This window comes from Halictus rubicundus, chromosome 6 (assembly GCF_050948215.1).
Source record: "Halictus rubicundus isolate RS-2024b chromosome 6, iyHalRubi1_principal, whole genome shotgun sequence".
NCBI classification, from domain to species: domain Eukaryota; kingdom Metazoa; phylum Arthropoda; class Insecta; order Hymenoptera; family Halictidae; genus Halictus; species Halictus rubicundus.
In genome coordinates, this window is record NC_135154.1 from 293,144 (window position 1) to 311,044 (window position 17,901).

The 17,901-nt window shown below is 36.0% G+C and overlaps 1 protein-coding gene across 7 annotated transcripts in view; it reads right to left on the bottom strand.

The window, feature by feature from the left end:
- The window catches only part of Cnc (NFE2 like bZIP transcription factor cap-n-collar), a 292,479-nt gene that overhangs the window by 74,287 nt on the left and 200,291 nt on the right, over window positions 1–17,901 (bottom strand). The gene's annotated exons all lie outside the window — the stretch shown is intronic.

The following is a 17,901-nucleotide window of genomic DNA, read 5'->3' on the forward strand; positions in this document are numbered from 1 at the left end:
TGCCGCGCGACAATGATCAATCGGATGGTTTGATACCCTGACTGCGTCGCGGTCGTTTAAACGTTTAACCAAACGTCACTCGATCGCTTACCTACTTTCCACCTCATGGCATCGCGCGTGTTTTCGTACGTGACTGCCGGTAAAGCTCGTTTCCGTCACGAAAGTTGTGAATCAAAATATTGAATGATGCCCGGGGTTCAATCTCTCGCTCGTAACCGGCTATAAAAAAAAATATTGCGTCCCATATTCCCCCATCGTTTCTCTCCACACGGCGATACTGTTTACGCTAACCAGACAAATTCACGTTAAACCAATAAGTAGACTGGGACTCACTATGCAAATGTCAATTTGTCTGCAGAAATTTAGACAAATTCGAGTCGAAGTTATATACAGGGTGTCCAAATAATGTTGTACTTTCTTGAAGGGGATAATTCCCGAGGTCATTTGAAGTAACTTTTCCCTTTGCAAAAATGTGTTATTATAGAAAAACACGGACCAATCAGAGCGCGGCTATAGCAGAGGGATCTCGGCTCGGCGACAGCACCCGCTGAGCGTGGCGTTGGCATTGGCTGAGTCAGAATCCGCCTGCTGTATTCGCACTCTGATTGGTCCGTGTTTTTCGTTAATAACTCGTTAACAAAGTCGCTGAGAACATTTTCGCATAGGAAAAAGTTACTTTAAATCGCATCAGAAATTATCTCTTCCAAGAGGAAATACATTTTTTGGGACACCCTGTATCTCTACGTAGCTTATTAACGCTGTGCTACTATTCAACGGGTCAAAATTATCTCCTTTAGATTTAATTTTATACTGATTGAAATCATGACTGTGCTTCTGCGAGAAATCTGCGCAATACAGTCTTAGTCGATATATATCCCAAATATGTATCTAGCCCCACCGCCGCGGGGTATACCTCGGTGAGAGGCCCCGGAGGCTTCGCTGCCCTTTTCTACGTTCGGCAGTGTATCAGAGACTAGTATGTTCTAGCCGATATACATATACCATGGGTAGACCCGTGTTCTGGACATATATCGAGTAAACGCTGTATTTGTGAAAAATTGATCCCTACTACCATACTGAAATTAGATGCAGCGTTCAAATAATACCAATTTGATAACGAATGTTTCTTATGCTCAACAATACATATTTTTTCATGAAACTTTTACCAATTACATTTACCAAATTATAAAGAGACCAAATATGACATAATTTGGAGCATGTTTGCCTTTTCAATTCATACAATTTTGATTGATTGATTAAAACAGTTCAATTTAAAGCAATCTATGTACAACAGATTCTACTGTAGAAATCAGTAAAGATTTAATCCAGTAGCTACCGTAGCTAGGTAACTACTTCGTTATCCGAACGCTAATGTTCCATCGATTACTACGGATAATCGAGGTTCCATTCTATTGTGAATTAAACAGGTATATACGATCCACATTGTGTCGTGTTTGGTATCATGGCAATCAGAAAAGTGTCATGAATATGTTGGAAAAAGTTTTATAAAAAAAATCGAAAATAAAAAGTTTTATCATTGGATTAGTATCGTTTCACCGATTCGCTTGTGTCGGTGCTATAGAATGGTGTCTAAACACGGTTGTCAGCGACAGTTCTCATTTATACTCATGTTACAATAAAAGCCGCGTAAAACGCTTACACATGCATACATGCATACACACACACACACTAGGGTGACTCTTATTTACTCTTGACGAAAAGTTTTTTAAAAATCCCTCCCCCAGGATTGTTCCAATTAATAAACAAAATCTGTGCAAAGTTTGAGCTCGATCGGAGAATGGGAAAACGTCCCCGTCCCCCCGGCCCTTACACATTAAAATAATTAATTAAATGCTCATAAAATCGTTTTTATCGAATATCTTCTAAAGTATTGACTGTATCGAAAGCTATGTTAAGCAAAACTTGTAGATCTGGACAGGCTGCGTCTTTTATGTCGTATTACTTTTTTTCGTAAAACAAACGGTTTTCGAAAATATTGAGAAAAATGTCAGACCAAAATCGACAAATTTTTTTACAAATTTAATAATTGAAGTGTATTTTCATTATCTTTTATGAATACACATTAACGACAAATGTGAATTTTGTTTTTTGAACTTGTGGAACTTACTCTTTTTCATTGCATATTATTTTGCAAAAAATTGCATGTACTTTTTTTTAGTATGAGTCAAAAAATTTTCAGGTTCCACTTTGTCAAGGGTAAAGGTCTTACAAGAAGAACTACGTCTCGAAACACCCTCTAAAATGAATCGTTAAATAATTGCCTATACGATAGTCGTCTATAGGAAAGTAGAAACGGGTTACTTTGAATTCTTGATGCTTCGAATGTGAAAGGTCCTATTACATTTGAAGTAAAATAAGAAGATCACTAAAAATTAAACATTTAGGAGCATAGAATCGTAGAGAATCGCGTAGGTATGTTATTATTGCAGGATGTCTGATAATGTAGACCTCGCTTTGTAATTGTTCTCATTTCCATTAGTCAATGATCGCACCAGAAATCGAATTTATTTTAATATTATTTTAAACTTGAGGTAAGATAAAAGAAAACAACGTTCGCATTTATTAAACTTTTAAGAGCATGCAATTTTAGACAATCGTGCAAGTATGTTATAAACGCGTAAAATCTACAGAGTTATTAGCGCACAGTAAAATAAATTCAACTGATTAATTTTGATACGATGTTGAAGACTTTGCTATGCATGTCTTACATTCATTTTGGAATAATCACAGCGGAAATTGATGCTCAATGATTGTTTATGGACAGATATAAAGATTTCAAGAAATAAAAACCTATCGGAAGATTTGCGGGCAACATTCATAAAGATTTTGCACGTAGGTTCGACATAACTATACATTGCTGTTAGAGGTCAACGATCCTATCTGAAGTTACAACGAAATAATGGAATTCAATGATACCCGGATAAAATGTGCACGGCATTAATTATATTGTAATTTCGGTACTATCGAGTCTGAAATTATCTTCAGCGTTCAAAGTGATGCAGAAGCCTGATGATCGTACAAAGAGGTAAATTCGTTTCACACATCCTAGATAGTCTGTACTGCCGCGCATTATGCATTTCACAGTGCATAAGTCCAACAGCTGCTTGGATTCTCTGACAAACGGAACGGAGTGTAACGCGTCTCGTCGTATTTCTTGGTTCTTGGTGAAAATTGCTCGGAGTAGGCCGTATAGAAGCAAATGTTCGTCGTGGACACGTTAAGAATTGAACTTTTCTTACGAGACCGTCATGCTTCGCGAAAAATGCGCCGGATCATTTAGATTAAAGCGGATCCATTATTTTGTTAAAAGATTTGCTATTTTCGATTAACCTCTTGGCTGTGTAGCGATCGTTTATTTTATTAACTACAATGCACTGTATAAAAGATTCTGAAAAAATTGAGAACAATGGTTTCAACAATATCTTATCACTGAATTTCTATAAAACTAGTATCTCCAAAACTTCAATACGAGATATGCATTTTCTGCGAATTTTTAGAGATTACCAATTTTTTTAAACATGTTTGTCGAATCCGAAAAATCCGAAAAAAGTCCAAGTTCATAAGCATAACAGGACACAGGTACCATAATAGTGTAAACGTGATCATCCGATGACTTTAATAGAAAGGCAATTTTAAGTTTCTAGAATTTTTTAAAAATCGATTTTACAATAAACAATTCGGAGAAAATTCATAATCAAAATTCATGCTATCCGGTAGAATGTTCATGAATTTTTCGTAATTTTTGTTAAAAACGGAACTAATGGAGCATAATTCATGAAACCGTACTCCTATAACTATGTACCTTTGTGGTAGGTGTACCGACTTGAACTTGCCCCAGAGGCTTTTCTTCGGCAGCTCTTTCGAATGATGTAGAGAAAGATCAATTTGGTTTGGGGGCACATGTAATTCCCGGCTGTACCCTTTCACTTATTTTATTTGTAGAAGCGATCGGTGTTATTAGTAAGTATTGTTAATTACTCGATAATGAAGTTTCCACCTTACACTACATATGTACGATCTTAGTCAATTTCAGTATTATTAAATTGATATTCGGTGGCATCAATTTTACGACAATAATGTATAAACAATTGAATGTTGCTGAAATTACAGAAAAATCGAAAAGTTAGTGTCGAAAATTGCACAAAATTTCAAGGTTAGGTGTGGGTTAGGATCGGAAATCGACAGGTTAGGCTCACATCCACAAACGAAAACGAGCATCGCGCTTCGTGATGTCTTAAAATTGAGACAAAACAATGTGTTAAATGATGGAATAGGTTCAACGATCGAATTTTCGGGCATGAGTGAAAGACCTGTACGCATTTCTTTGCACAGGGATCCGCTAGACAGCATGCGGTGGCGGGTTATTTGTTATTTGCCGTGCCACTTGGATATTTGCTTAAAACCTTGAGCGTCGTAGAAGAGTCCCTCAAAGTATCCTTGGACTTTCCATAATATTTACACGCAACATCGAGTTACCATTGAGGAGAGAAAAGAAAAGCCCGTGGGTACAAAGATCGCGATAGAGGAGGATAAGGAGCAGAAAAGACATCGAGATCGTGAGAGAGGCTGATCTCCGGCGTGCCACAGAACCGTGGAGTGGAGATAGAGGCTGAGCTGAGCGTGCTGTGGATCGCGATCGCGTACACTCGTAAGACGAAATTAATAAGAGAAACGAGGTATGTAATATGGAAATGAGCGACCGGGGGAAAGACGAAGACCAACCAGAGGCATTAGGATGCACTTGTGGCCATACTTGAAGGACCTGGCGAGATCTCTCCGCGGTAACCCGTGCCAGCCCGTACATTAATCTGATGACTATCTGAATGAATCATAATTAATATCGCGGCCCATTAGCCGGGAGAGTTTGCCGCCGAGAGACCATTGGTAATGGGCATGGTTTCCCCGCGCGCATGTCTTTGATTACTTCTGTTTCGTCGATAGCCTCTACGCCGCGCCTTGATTACTGTATTCAGTTCAACACCGTTCTAAAAACTTCTATTTTATCGGAAGTATTTCTAGCATGTTCAACGAGCACGCACTGCTCGGTACAATTAGCCGTCCACTTCCTCGTTCGGACATCCGGACGTTACTACGTATAGGTACAAATTTACTCTTTTCTACTGTACACATACAGTGTTTTCTCGATATATGTCCACAACACGGGGGAATACCCAGGGACATATATTGGCTAAAAGATACTCTGAGGCACTCTTCTTTGATACACTGCCGAACTTGGAAAAGGACAACGAAGCTCGAGTGGCTTCAGTCGCTGAGGAGTGTAAACACGTCTACACGATGTACAACATACAATCTACACATTCAATCGAAAAGATAGCGCGTGTGTTTTGAATATACTTTTTAAGGACCGACAAGAAGAGGCAGAGCAGTGGCAGTCGTCGATTTTGATTAAACTTTTTTTGGCGAATCTAGAGCTAAAATAAGCAAACTCATGCCCGATCGTTTGTGACACCCGGAAAATATCTTGGTGTATTTCATTTCTTAATCATACCGCAACAGCTAGTAGCGAAGGTGGTAGAACCCGAGGTTACGTGTTCAAATCCCTCTTATGATTAATAATTTTTTTTTATTTTGATGGGTTTTTTATTTTTGTTTTTTTTTTTACTTTCAATTTCTTATTTTTATTTCGAGTTTTAAGTTCTTTTTTTCTTTGTTTCTCTTTTCTTTAAAAATGTTTTCTTTCTTCTTTGTTTCTAATCTTGCTATTTATTTATTGGTGCAGTTGTCATTACTGCAACCGTAGATGTTGCGATATGATTAATAAATGAACTGTACCAAGATATTTTCTGGATATCATAAAATGAAATGTTAATCATCTTTACAAATAATGAATATTTGTCAAAAACGCTCGGACACGAGTCTGCTTATTTCAGCTCTAGATTCGCCTTTACTGTTTACTCTACATTCGACCATTACTGTGACCTTTCCTAGTATGTAGTAGATTTTATTTGAAATAATTAGACCTTAATAAGGGGCTAATTAGGAGTCAATAATTAGGCCTTAATATCATCGAATGACAAACATTGAGAGAAATTTTAGAAATGATTGTATTCTATTTCATCGGTTTTCTCTACATTTTATTTTCCGGAATCAAGCGTTTTGGTAAATGAGCAAATTCGCTCGGTAGCGCTAGCGTGAAAGATTGATTCCATCTGTATTGATCTTTGCGGAAACGCAAATGGTCAATCTTTTGTATTGTCGCTTCGAGACGCTGGGAACAGGTCGTTATGCTTACGGTAACGGCGAATTACCAGAAGACAAATCGATGTCGCCGTTCTTGGCGCGTCCGGGACACAAAGACGAAAGTAGCAGGGAACAAAGAAAAATCCGTGGCGTGTCGCAAAGATTGCCCCCGCTTAATTACGACTTAAACGGCGGGAGGTCTTCCTCCCTGTCAAAACTATTACCACTCGAGAGGCTTTTAAGCTTTTAGGGCTTACGATTCGAATATTCCGACTGAAGAGCCACGAGGTATGTACCTGTCGAATCCTTTGCAGTTCGTACCTGCACCTTGCGGGGAGGGTTTCTTCTGCGGTTAAGCTTCTATAGAAAGAAGAAATTGCGGATATTTGGAAGCATCTATGTACAGGGTGGTCTAAATAATGTGTTATTTCATATTATTATTGCACGATCATTTTGTGCACAATGGATATTTTTTAATTAATTGCCGAAGGGAGAAATAGATTTCGGTACTTTCTGATCGGACGAGGAAATTCATTTTTATCGTGAAACATCTGAGTAAACTAAATTTTAATAGGACTCTTAACATACACAGAAATTAAAAAAAAGGTACTTGATCAATTTCAACCTACCACCCTTAACCATCAATCATCTAAGTCTACTTTTTGTTTCTGAACTGCTTTATGTAAAATATTATACCAACTTTGCGTATATGCATTGTATAATTCACACATACATTACTAATTCAATTATTTCTAGTTTTCAAAGAAGACAAAATGGACAACTTCGTCCATTTCTTAAGAGAAACAAAATTCCAAAATTCAACAAGTTGATATTGAAAAAAAAATGTAAAAATCTATTGATTTTACATGTATTAAATCAAATAGGATTTACCTCAAGTATTTTTTGGTACGGATACAAACTTATTAGTCTAACAAATAAAACTGATATCTGTAACGGCGTCGAAGAAAGCAGTTTGTAACGTTTTCTTTCACCCACCCTGTATAAAGAATAGTATCCATGCATAGTACCTGTTATTGTACATACCGTTACCGGAATTAATGATCATATACGAATTCGAATAATTTTCTGCACGCGGTATTGTACTCTATTATTCGTCCAAAGGCATTTACACTGCGTCAGAAATTGGCTTTTATCAATTCGAGTTTGATCGACTCGAAAAGAAATAAATAAATTAACTCGTACTCTTATCAGACAAATTCATTGGATATTTAGAACCATGCAAAACAATTTTATCATATAAGCGGTACACTCAATTCTATTTGGTAGTGAGATCCCTGTAAGAACCTTATAAAACCCTATAAAATGCATTCCACTATAGTCTTGTTAATTACAAATATGCTTATAACTTCCAGCAAAGCAATAAGAGTCTGTTTAATCTTAAACTTTCTATACGAGTGCTTCGTACTATTTTCTTGACGTAAAAGAAATGAGAATTTTTTATTGCATTATAATAAAACACCATAGTATGTATGTTCCCTGACGACTGAAACGATCATCCTCTTCATCGCTTTGATTCTTTGGCTGCGTCAAACTTTTTGTCCAAGTTTAAAGAAATCAACTCTTGGAGTTGCCATCTATTTTCATCTTACATTTTCGTTCGACTACTTGTGGGTTTTATCTGAATCGAACACCCTGCCTTGTGATTTGTTTTGCAGTTATAGTGCAGTGATTAGAACTTCTGTGTCATTTATCATTTTCTATGAGAAAGAAGAAATTGGTATTTGTAATTTATCGACACATGTGGAAACTTCATCCAACGACAAAACTATTTTGTTTTTAATTATTTTTAATTATTTTTTTTTACGAAACCTTTACCAACGTATTCGTGAGCATTTTGTGATTGAAACGATACTAGAAACGACACAATTCGAATCATGTTTAAATCCAATTCACGATAAGTATAACCTCGATTATTCGTGCTACGTAATCAGGTGTTTGGGCACTACTATTACACAGGGTGTCCAAAAATGTTGTATTTCTTAGAAAGACGAGATTCCTCAGGTCATTTGAAGTAATTTTTTCCTTTGTGAAAATGTTTTCCGCGGCTTCGTTCAGGAGTTATTAACGAAAAACATCCCCTCCTTTTCTTTTTAAGTTGTCCGCTCGACACCTCTTAGTGCCAGAACGAGAGGGTATGTCATATTCTATCCTTTTTCAATAACGAAGAACAAGTTGTTATCTGGCGACACGGAGCCGAATAGGCACCCTGATGCGCAACACGCCGAAAGTCGTCTCGAACCATCGTCTTATATCGAAACAAAATTGCAGCTAACGATTTGAACTGGCTGCTAGAAGATTAAAATTTAGATGAAACGTTTATAACTCTGCTTGTAACTTGTAACCTGTAACTTGACAACAATCTTGTTTATTCCCTTTTTGCAAGAACCTGTAAAAGTCGAAACAATACTAGAAATAATGAAATCTCTGCAAGTTGAAGTTTACCTCTATTAATCAGACTTTTTTAAATACATAGTAACTATACTGCAGGTTTTACTAATAAGTAATAAAACAGTCCAAGCATTCAGAGAACTTGTAAAAATTATTAAAGAAAGAAACAACTTGCAATTGATTCAAAAGATTTTTATTCTGCATGAAGATCTGTAGTCTTATAACTAGATTTATACAGGTATTTATACATTAAATAATCCATGTTAAAAAACTGAATTTTCCTTTCGTTAAGTCATTGAAAAATTATTAACCCTCTTGCAATCTTTTTTCGATATATGTCTCATACATCTAGCCGACAAAAGTCCCAGAACTGTCCCCATTGCCGTGGGGTATGATGTTTACCTTCCTCGGCGATCGAGGCCACTCGAGGTTCGCTGTCCTTTTCTATGTTCGGCAGTGTATCAAAGAATAGTGGACATATATCGAGAAAACGCTGTATTTCGGCACGTTGAATTTTCAATTGTTAACACGCCAAGTGCCACGTCGCGCGTAGGTCACATATGAGTGATCGTTCATGTTTAAAAATTAATCTTAATATATCTTTGTGAACCAAATTTTATTAGATCTGGCAGAATCTAACAAGATTAGAGAAGCAGTCAATATGATAAATTTTGACTCTGCCGTTTGGATCTCAGTTGATAAACTTCTTCGATTCTGTAGGATACTTGACGGTGTTGCCTTCGCAGTGAACGTATTAAACTTCGTTTACTAAAAAATCTTGGGGTCCACTATAACTCGAAGATTCTAGCTGCATTTTAAAATCTTTAGACCATATATACTTATAGAACCGACATATGTAGGTACAATACGTGCATAGGAAAGCCGAGAATCCAATATCGAAAAGAAAACGGGAATATGTGATGTCTACAAGATAATTCCTAAGATAGTTCCAAAATAGCTGACACGGCAGACTTCTATTGTAATACCTTAATAAAACATATAGAATAAACATTTGTATTTGTTACTTTATATATTGATTGTTTCATGATAAAATGCCAAATTGTTTGAAATTATCCTGTCCATTCTTTCCGTGTACTATGTGTACACGACGCGCCCGCTGCCCTCACCCACTACCCCTCCAAACCAAATGTTGGCACTGTCCTTACGGTCCGTGGGTGGATGAGCGTAGCTTATACAGTGAAATATCGTTGTATGTCAGTCCCGCCGTTCTTTTTACTGACTTGAATACGAAATCAGAGGTTCTCGCCGAGCGTCCCATTTGAAATACACAGGGCACGCTGGAAACCCAAGAGTCATACCGTTTTCAAGTCATAAGAAACCTGTGACTTGAGAACGCTACTGACGTGAAAACGGCGAAAATATCCGTCTCCGATACAATGTTGCACGGAGAAGCGGACAGCGAAGCTCGAGAGCCGTCGTCGCCGAGGAGTGTACCACACATTGTCGGCTATATCGGTGTGAGACCAGAAGACCACTACTAATCCAATTACAAAACTTTTACGAGGCTTTCACAAATATATTTGTTGAATTTTTCTGATTAAAATCATACCAAACACGATACAATTCGGATCGTATTTACACTAATTTTACGTTAATATAATCGTAATGGGAAGTATCTTTCATCGTTAATTACACAAGTAAATATAATCGGAATTATATCATAATTTGTATCATTTTAATCAGAAAAATTCTACAAATATACTGGTGAAAGTCTTGAAAAAATAATTAATAATAAAAAAGTTTAAGGTTTGATTTAAAGGCTTGAGCTCACGCCAGACTATCATCTTTTCCGAACGCTTCGACTCTCCGCGTCTCTTTCTTTCCCATACGCTGTTCTTTTTTCCTACGCCAACCTTTAGTCGTTCATTACACAAGTGAATATCATCGGAATTATGTCATATTTCGTATCATTTTCATTAGAAAAATGCCACGAATATGTTGGTGAAAGTCCCATAAAAAAATAATGAAGAGTAAAGAAGTTTTGTTATTGGATTAGTAGTGGTTCCCACCGATATACCCGACCCGTATTACATTACACTCCTCGGCGACCGAGGCCACTCGAGTTTCGCTGTCCTTTTCTAGTTTCGGCGTAGATCAAAGAATAGTATGTCCTGGACGATATATGCCCCTGGGTAGACCCGTGATGTGGACATAGATCAAGAAAAGACTGTACATGGTCTAATGTCCGTGTGTTGTTGAGCATAGCTTGTACATCTTTGAAACCTATTACGTCACGTGTTCCTTTATCTTTTCTTGAAGGGAAATTATCTGTGCCGGGTCTATAAGTATATATGGTCTAAGGTAAAATCCGAAAAATCGAGGCTCGACTGTAGCGCGTGTTCGCAGGTTGTTCAACGAGGCAACCGACTTATCGCGCGAGAAGAGAAGAGGATCGATCGGCAGATCGCGAGCACAACAGATTATCCTGGGATCAAAGGTGACACGACTTGTTCAAGGTTCATCTAGTAGCATCACTCGCAATAAAAATCCGACGATACGTAAGAGCAATATCGTAGCAAGCGGACATAATAGGCTGTATTACGTGCGTCGTCTATATCTTAGCATACGGTAATGCATAGCAATTACAGGTGACCGAGGTCAGTGTTAATACGATAGTCGCGTGAGAGAAGAGTTCCAAAAATGATACGGTTCGCGAACGGCGACACCGTGATTTCTTACATAATTCTTCTGCACAATAAGCGCCGTACATCCTTCTCTTAGAACAGCATATGTATGTATATGTATTAATTTAATGTGTTCATTACGTATTGAGAGAGCCGCGGACGTCCAAGCACTGGGTATTACATGTTCGTAACCTTCGTAATCACTGTTTTACACACTTCCACGCCGGAGACAAGGTCGCTAGCAGGGCCGACTTATGCAACCACTTAGGCATTTTTTCGGCACGGTGTCTAAAGTATACGAAAAATTTTGGACCTAGATCCAAAATGATAAAATCTAGGCAGAACTTCAAAAATCACCTTTCGTTGCGCGCTTTTCAAGTCCCTGACGCACAGACACGTCTTCGATACGAAAAATTGTTGGTATCAATTGCAAGAAATCATTAGAGAGCGGATCTTTATGCAAAATAAAAATTTCCCATCTGAATTGCAATAAACTGGAGTGAAATAGAAATTTATTTTCTTTTTTAATATGTTCAATAGGTTGAAAACAATGTAACAGTATTCTTAAATTCTTCTAATGTTTTCACTGTTTTAAATTACGCCTACTCATTTCCGTCATAAATGCATAAAATCCGCTGTCTAGTAATCACATAGATCTCTCGCTTCTACTTTAATAAGAAGTTGAAGACATACTTAACACTAACAATTTGACTAATTTACGATTTTATCTTATTAAATTCTTCTAATGTTTATTGCTTTATATTGACATCTTTTAATTCTTTTAACGGTTTTAGGACAATAAACGGGGCAACAAACGGTCAGATCGATTTCGACGTGACTGTAAAAGAACAAGTTTTTTCGAATGTTCGTTGCAACACGCGATCGCATCATCAGACGTTTGTGACTGTCTGTTGCCTCGAACGAGATGAAATTCTTCCAAAAATGTATTGTTATTCCTATAGATACGTTCAGAGCAACAAACGGTTAACTATTTGAACTTCTGATTTATTGACTAAAAAGATTAGAAAACAATTAACGATATATTTATTTTATTGAACAGAATTTTATATTTTATTTAACATAGTTTCATAACTAGAAATTTTTTTTAAAAGAAGTTATATTTATTACTATCATTTTCACAGCCACGATTCAGTTTTCGTCAGAAATCTTAACGTACCGATCATATGTATTTAGTAGTAATATTATTGAATACATTTTATAGCAAAATGCAATATAGTAATTGTAGAAAAAATTATATTATTTTGTAACAAAAAAATAAACTTGATTCACAAAATTTCTTATTCATCACCATCATTTTCACCACCGCGTTTAAGTTTATTATACCAATCATGAAGTGCTGATGGTATGTAATTTGAGACTAATTCTTTTACATCATCAAATTTTTTATATTACATTCAGTGTCATTTTCCATTTTTCACGAATGCAGTCCGATCGCTTCTGTGTGCTGTATTCGTATGATTATCTTTACTTGGCGCGAATGTCGAATAACGCACAAATTCCGGGCGACAAACGGTCACCTTATAAGTGACTTACATGTTGCCTCGAATGTTTACAGTCGCTCTGACTGCTTGTTAATGTAAATAGAGCTGACCCTTTTTTGTCCTGAGCATTTATACTAATGAAATGGTCACAGTTCGAGCTCGGCTTTTATTTGTCAAGTAACTCTCGTGGTACGTATCTACATTGAGGGTGTCCAAAAATGTTGTACTTTCTTGAAAGGAGAGATTTCTGAGGTGATGTGAAGTAATTTTTTCCTTTACGAAAATGTTCTCCGTGGCTTTGTTCTTGAGTTATTAACGAGCAACACGGACCAATCAAAGCGCGGCTATAACGAACAGATTCCGGCTCGGCCAATGCCAACGCTACACTCAGCCGAGATCTGTCGTCGAGCCGGAATCCGTCTGCTGTAACCGCGCGGCGATTGGTCTGTGTTTTTCGTTAATAACTCCTGAACGAAGCAATGGAGAACATTTTTGTAAAGGAAAAAATTACTTCAAATTACCTAAGGAATCTCTCCTTTCAAGGAAGTATGATTCAATATTGAAAATGTTATTGTTCTTTTAAAACTAGCCGAATATTACTGAGTGTCTGTAAACATATCTATGTACATATACCACCATGTTTTTACAGCAAGTTTCTTTCAATATAGTTTCAATCGTTTTTTTTTTCAAAGATACGAAAACATTTTTCGAATAAGATATTATTATTATTATTATTACTATTACTAATTGGAAGTTCCTTATTTTTATAAATCACTGTTTACGAATTATTGATTTAATATTGAGTGTAAAGTGTGAAGAAGAATGAAGTAGGCTCAAATTTTCAACCTGTTCATATTTGGACCGACCACATTCTTTCTAAACATTCTCGAGCAGAACCAATGATTTAGACGATTTTTATTTTATATGGCAATCATTTTACAGAATACTTGTCTTTGATTAAATTAATGTGCGGCTTTTGGCAATGTTTTCGCGATTTAGAGAATTTTTAAAGATTTTAGAGATTTTTTCCTACTGCATAATTTGCGATATTACGAATGGAGGAAAACATAGTGTCTGCATCGAAATCAATGCTTTCGAGGTGTACGAAGTTCGAGTTCACATTAGAAAAAAGGAAACGTTGTTCACCAATTTTGACGAAGACGTCCAGTTAGGGAAGACGAGGCAGTTGATGACAGTATCGTCAGAAAAATGTCTAAAGTCTGTGGGGACCATGATGTGTCTATACTTAACTATTATCAACAAGGATTTTGCAAGAATGTCTGTTGAACATATTGTTATCGGGATAGTGCTGCATGCATATAGCCTCAATTATACGTATCGGCAATTATAGCCTCAATTATAATATTTTATTTTAGACTTGTGGCCTAGATATAGGAGTTGGTTTTACATACCATTTACATGTTGTTACATACGTATATTACACTGAGATAGAATTCATAATCATATTACAATAAAATCAAATAAATACAATAGAATAAAATATGTTGAAGTAGAAAAAAAAATAAAACAGAAAGAAAAGTAAACTAAACTGTTAATATACTACAAAATAATAATAATATACTATTGCTAATATACTATTAAATATACTGTAGTTGTTCCTCTCCTAGAAAGTTAAGTAGTAAATTTGTGAATATTCGTGCCATTAGCATGAACAAGGATTATACTATTATAGCTATATTCTAGAATGCCCATTGAACGATATTGAATATATTAAAATGAGGGTCAAGAGCAATGTACAAGCCACTTTTAATAACATAATGTAATTAGTTCTTTCAGGATTAGCATTCAAAAGGAGATTTTTATTATAATTCAGTAGATTCTGTTCGAAATCTACTAAATTGTAATGAAATTATACCTACGAAATACAATTACAGTATTTACTTTATATATGTCCCAAATGCCTAGCCGCTAAAAGTCCCAGAACTATGCCCACTGCGATGGGATATACCCCATGAGATTCTAAAACGATCGAGTGACCTCGGTCGGTCGTCTCTAGAGCTGCACTGGCTTTTTCTACGAATAGTATCTCCTGGGCGTTATATGTCTCTGGCTAGACCCGTGTTTTGGACACACATATATCGATGTAGATCGACTAGATGTAGGTATCGGATGAATATAAATTGTCTCTTCTATATAGAAAATTATTGACAACAAAATGGTTCTAATTATGATGATTATGATGATTATGAAAAACATCATAAGGCAAGGGGTCAACAGGTTTCAGGTAGGTAAAGTGCTGAGAATAATATTTTAGTTTATAAATACATACAAAAACATTGTTAGTAATGTTTTTTGATATTAATGCTGCTACGAAAGGACACTAACAATTAACATTTTCTTTTACTTTATCAAAACAATGTATGTAATACAAAATTACTTTATTTACTTACATAATAGAAAATTACATTTTAGAGCAATATAAAGATTAGAATAAATGAAAAAAAAATATCTTCAGGGTACTCTTTTCATATGAAGGTCATGTCTTATAAAAAAAAGCTACACGTTATATTGCATTCGATCATACATAGCAATTGATTTGGCATTTTTTGAGAGGAAAGAATACTGTCGGTTCTTAGTTTTCCCGACGATTAGTGTAATTGAATCACCCAAACAACGGCATCCGTTTGTTTAGTATAAAAATGTTTGCGAAAAGAATTTTCAAGATGTATAGTGGGCTGCATTTAACTAAAAATTGTACAGAAAAACTGTAGAGAAACTGTAAAGAAAATTTCCTGACAAGTTTTATTTTTTTTTAATGAATCGTAGATCAATTTTTACATTTTTATAGGGTTGTCACTAATAATGAATAACTTTTACATTCTCCAGCGTAGGTATCGAAAGTTACAACGCGTTGAAATTGTCTAGCGCGTTCGAAGCTCAAATTAAGCTTTAACAAATAAAATAAATAATTTCTCGAAAGTAAACTGTTCTTTGCAACATCCTATACATGACTCCGCAGCAATACAAACATTCCGGACGTCCTAGAAAGTTGAACTTCAGATATATGCAAGAAGGCATTTTGCATTAGAGAGATTATTTCTAATTGCAACAACAACCACGTTAATCATTTCTGCCAACGCCAAAACAAGTTTGCTTCTACCGGTTGCATAGAGATTCAAGGCTCGACTGATGGCAGTACATTCCTTCAATTTTTCGTCCCAGTAACATAGTGATAAACGTTTCTCACATTGTCGCACAGCTACCGATCGTGATACGCTTCGACACAATCGCGAACTGTTGCGATCGCGTAGATAGAAGTAGTGCGAATTATCGCTACGGTGCAACCGGTTCTGCGTGGTTCATCATCCACAGAATCCACTTATATAATATTTTTTTTCAGCTTTCCATTTGCAGCGAGCTGACGGGTGACAATTGATGAGCGTGCAACAAACTCTGCCACCATTGTCTGAGAATGCGTTTGTTGCGTCCCAGTCTTCGAAACATTTGTGTCTCGAAGATATCATCGTGACTATAGTCTTCTGCTTTCTTTTGCGTCTTGCGCGAAACTTAACTGTTTTCTCAGATAGCACACGACGTTTTCAAGACGTCCATTTTAGGTCTGAACGTCTTACGACCCGAACCGGACGTCTTTAAGGTGTCTTAAACGCGTCTCCTACTAGACGTTGCTGGAACGTCTGTTTCGAGACGTCTTATTTCAGACGTCTGTCAGACGTCTTTAAGACGTACAGTTTTGTAACATACGGCGTTCCAGAGACGTTCAGAAGTCGTTCGGAAGACGTTCTGAAGAAGTTCGTAGGATTTTCAAAACGTCTTTAACACGTCTGAATGTCCATCAACAGACGTTTTAAAGACGTATTTGTGCTATCTGGGTTGAAACGAATCTTTTCTTTTTTTTTTTAGCGCACAATAATTGTTTTGCAGGTCCATTAACACCAAACGTACCGAGTGTTTGCTAAAAGTGACTGGTCATTTTGGTTTCGTAAATATTAAAATATTGATTATTTTCTTTGAGTTGATCTTTCCTTTTTCCTTCGGAGCCATTAATTCATCTAATTTATTTGTGAATAATTTAATTGTGCTCCTCTTCGACTTTTTCTTACAATATTCAATTTTTGCAATTTTTATAAGAATGCGTGCACGAAGAAAGAAATTTGTACAAGAGTTTCTAAAGGAAACAGGTTCGTAATTTCAGTGGTTATAAAATTTCGAAATCGGTCATTTGATCTGCAGTGGTATTGTTTAGCGTTAATATTGTATTTAGACGAAATGCGATGCGCTCAAATTTTTCGAGAAAGCAATTTGTAAATTACTATAACTCTGCACTTCTTATTAATTCCTATTGTTCGGTTAATTACTTCAAGACGAGTTTTAAAGAAATCACAAGATCATCCTTTGATCAAAAGCATCATTGTTTTTATATTTGTTCTATTAATTATGGTGCTTCGATTGTGTACGATACACTCAAGTATGTATTTTGAGGAAGAAAGTTATTGTTAATAATCATTATTTAAACAATTTACGGAAAGTTTGTTGCCTAATACTCCAATTCTTATTGCAGCTAACTTTAACTAGGTGAAATAGAATTCGTAATGAATTCATGCATCTCAACAGGTTTTACAATTATCATAGAAAAAATTGACACCATCGGTAAATGAGCTGGTTCTTAGAAATGTTTAAAATAGAAAAGTAATTACGCATAATCATCGGAGGCAACATAAACACTGTATAATAAGAATTAGTGGCAATTAAAGTGCAACATGCAATACGTACAGAGAAGATAAATCTGCAGGTGAACTATCGTATTTGGAATACATATTTTATTTTCAACATTTGACTTTGTTTTGTATTCTGATTCCTTCCTATGTTTTATACCCGTGTAAAAGACTAAATCTGCAATGGGATAATTTTTGCATTTTATTCTACTTTGAGAGTAGAATTTTTATAAATTTGAAAAGACAGAATCCGACTATGAAGACGATACGTGTTGCTGACGAGTATGAGTTAATTCGCGACTATGAAGACAAATTGTTTTGGTAAGAAATATGTTCTATTGTGCTTCCTGTGCTTTTCTGTTAGCCATCTCTTATTCACAAGTATCGAAATGAAAAATGTTTAAAATCGTACTATAACTTAATGGTATC